At 33.6% G+C, this 3,379-nt stretch overlaps 1 long non-coding RNA gene across 1 annotated transcript; it reads right to left on the bottom strand.

The window, feature by feature from the left end:
* Positions 1-273: 273 nt before the first annotated feature.
* LOC133816298 (uncharacterized) lies at positions 274-2,893 on the bottom strand. The gene is made up of 3 exons (XR_009885140.1): positions 2,191-2,893; positions 1,291-1,354; positions 274-373 (listed from the first exon to the last, which is right to left on the bottom strand). It is a non-coding gene; the product is annotated as an uncharacterized LOC133816298 (long non-coding RNA).
* Positions 2,894-3,379: the final 486 nt, after the last annotated feature.

Here is a 3,379-nt window from a genome sequence, read left to right on the forward strand (position 1 = left end):
CGCAAATCGAGTCAGGAGATTTGTATGAGACTTTTTATCTAGGGAAAAAAAATATAGGATATCGTCAATGTAGATAAGGGCCTAGTTTAAGACAGGCTTGTATATCTTGCTTGTAACGTCCCTAAGGTAGGGTACGTCTGCCACATACTCGTAATTCTAGGGTTTACGAGTATGTAAGGCACTTGACCAAAAGAATTAAATAAAATGATACGAAGAAATACAGAAAAATTTAAACTTTTATATAAACTTATTAGAAGAAATTATTACACGTATGAATACTTTAAATTTAAGGCAGCCATATGAAAACTCTAAACCATTATTGCGTTGCTACTGAGTCCGTGCTCCACAAGTTGCTCAACAGCTAAAGCCACACCTGGAAAAATGTTGGAAAATAACATAATGAGCTAACGCTCAGTAAGCAAATCTCATGCATACACATACACATGAATGTCGTGAGTTTGTAGTGCACATATACTAATATGCTGACTTATATACTTATGCATTTCATTTATTGCTCATGCACTTTCAAACTTTACTTTTATGCTCTTTCTTTTAGTTTCACATTTTTATGGGCCCAATATCACTTGTGCACACTGTTTGATTCAGCCAATGCCTGCAGGGCTTGTTACACATATCATATAGAATCCCATGGGTTCTCCTCCGGCTAGCCATCATCTCAGCTAGGCTCATCATAACACTCATTTCATCGTTGCCATAGCTGCCATACTTATTACACATATGGAGGAGAAAGACGGAAACATGGCAAACATATCTGAATGGTCAACTCTGACCTAGCCCACACTAGTGGGCAGCCACTATAAGTCTTATAGACTTCCGTCTTCTTTACTGAACTTACTTGATTGCTTCATCAAAACAGTGGCACCCTTTTTAAACATCTTTAGTCATAATACATGAAGCTTTGGGTTGGTGGCGTTGTTATACCTTAACGTAGAGCTATGGCTCAGGTCTAAGGTTTCCAGCCTAAAAACTTAAACGCTTCATATATCATAACATATAACAAATCACGAACATAGAGTAATCCACATATCCATCAACATAAGAACACATACTTGCACATAATTCATATCATTCTTAACCAAGTAAGACATCTTTCACATATCACAGAATTCATCAATTACATATCACACAACACCCTTATGGTGTTCATATAACCATTCTTCACATACTTATCATATGCATCATCATCATACCATACTTAACTCATCAGATGTACACAATCAATGTAGTCATGCATCTTACACTTAAGCACAAAAGGTGAGATTTACTTACCTTAGGTCCTTAGCTTATTTTAAAACGGCTCACCAAGAGTCAATCAATCAAATCCATACAAATCCTATTCAAGGCACATAATTTATTAAATTCTATCTAATCCGTAAATATACACTATTGATAGTGTATATTAATCATACCAGAAACTATATAAATGATAATAATAATTATAATCCTAACAACAATAATAATTATCGTCTATAATTAAACTTATTTCGATATTAATAACAAAATACTTCAATAGCAATACGTATATGGATGTATATATTCAAATAGTCATTTTATAAAAGAAATCATATTTGTAACATAAAGTTGTAATAATCAATATAATGATAATAATATAAATATAAATATTTATATTATTATTAATTAGTCATAATATCAATTCCAGTGATATAATAAATATGCTTTCTCCAAACTTCACTGGTCTTACAAATATCAATAACTGTAGGAAACTAATATTTGATATTATTTTAATATTCAAATATTAATATACAATAATAATGGTTAGATAATAGGTTTACTATAAATCATACTTTTCATATATATATATATATGAATCTGTATTCTTGATTTACTTAACAAAATAATAACAATAATAATTAAAATTACTTAATCATAATAATTTCTATATTAATATAAAATCAATTAAATATGTATTTTTATACTTGATTTAATATCTAATATTTTCTAGAAAATTGGACAGCACAACGGCTATAAAGTGGACAATTCCAAAATCAAAACCTGTATCAAAAATATATATAATCCCAGACAGCCAGTAAATTACAGAAAATATTCCATATATCAATAATATATAATTATATACTATAAATACACATAATAACAATTACTCTAATCAATCACAATTAAATCACAATATATAGGTTAAAGAAATTATACCAAAATGATCGGGTTCCACAACAAGTCAAACGATGATTTTCTGAGACTCAAAACGTACTTCGGAACCTCGAACACTAAGTTTCGACCGTCAGTCTACGGTGGATCGCGGTGGCTCGTGGTGGGCCCACCACCCAACTATGGTAGATGTAGGAACAAGTTATTGGGTTTTGAAGCCCACAACACGAGGAGCACGATGGTGGTGACGGATCGGCAAACGGATGCCCGAGGTGGCCGAATCGCAACTTTGAAGTCGCGGGGTGGCCGAACTTAAATCGAGTGGTTGAGGCGTTTAATCGGCGAGTGAGCTCTAGATTCCCGCGTGGGTCGATAGTTCGGAGGCCTCTGAATCCAACGGTCCGGCGCGTGGCTAAAAATGGTGGCCGGAAAGTACTCCTGCGACGTCGGCAACAGTAACACGCAGAGAGAGAGAGAGAGAGAGAGAGAGAGAGAGAGAGAGAGAGAGAGAGAGAGAGAGAGAGAGAGAGTTTCTGAGGAGAGAGAGAGAGGGGCTCGGGTAAAATGAAAGGCTGAAGCCTTTTATTTTATTTTATTTTATTTATTTATTTATTTATTTTTAAAAATTACACTTGGACCCAAAATACTAAAATTCTTTTCAAATAAGCCCTTTAGCCAAACTTTCTTAATTTTATAAAAATCCCCAATTAAAATTATATGACATTTGGGTCCAATACTTGACTACTCAAGTTTCTCTCTCTTTAATCTCATTAAAAACATAAAATCATATTTTAAACACTATTTTTCCATTACTATTTCTTAAATTTGTAAACTTGTACATTTTATGTATTAAAACTCTGATTTATAATAAATAAATGTATTATGAAAATGTTGGATATTACATTGCTCATGGCTTTTTGGAAGAGGGATGGGGCTGTTTTGAGCCCAAATGGCATACGGTCCATTCGAAATGATGGTTTGGGATACAGAAAGTTGTTTTCAGCCTGTCTTCTACTTTGACTCCTAGTTGCCAAAAGCCTACTTTTAGGTCAAATTTGGAAAATACTTTTGCTTGTGATAGGTTGGAGAACAAGGAATTTCTATTTGGCAGAGGAAATTTGTCATCTGTTAGGAAGTGGTTGAGCAGTCAGTAGTTTATTACAAATCTTTGCTTTCCTCGAGCTTATTCTGATCTATTGTTGACGTAGAATGCATGGCAGGCCCGTGGAGATTC

The sequence above is a fragment of the Humulus lupulus genome, chromosome 2 (assembly GCF_963169125.1).
Source record: "Humulus lupulus chromosome 2, drHumLupu1.1, whole genome shotgun sequence".
Classification (NCBI taxonomy): domain Eukaryota; kingdom Viridiplantae; phylum Streptophyta; class Magnoliopsida; order Rosales; family Cannabaceae; genus Humulus; species Humulus lupulus.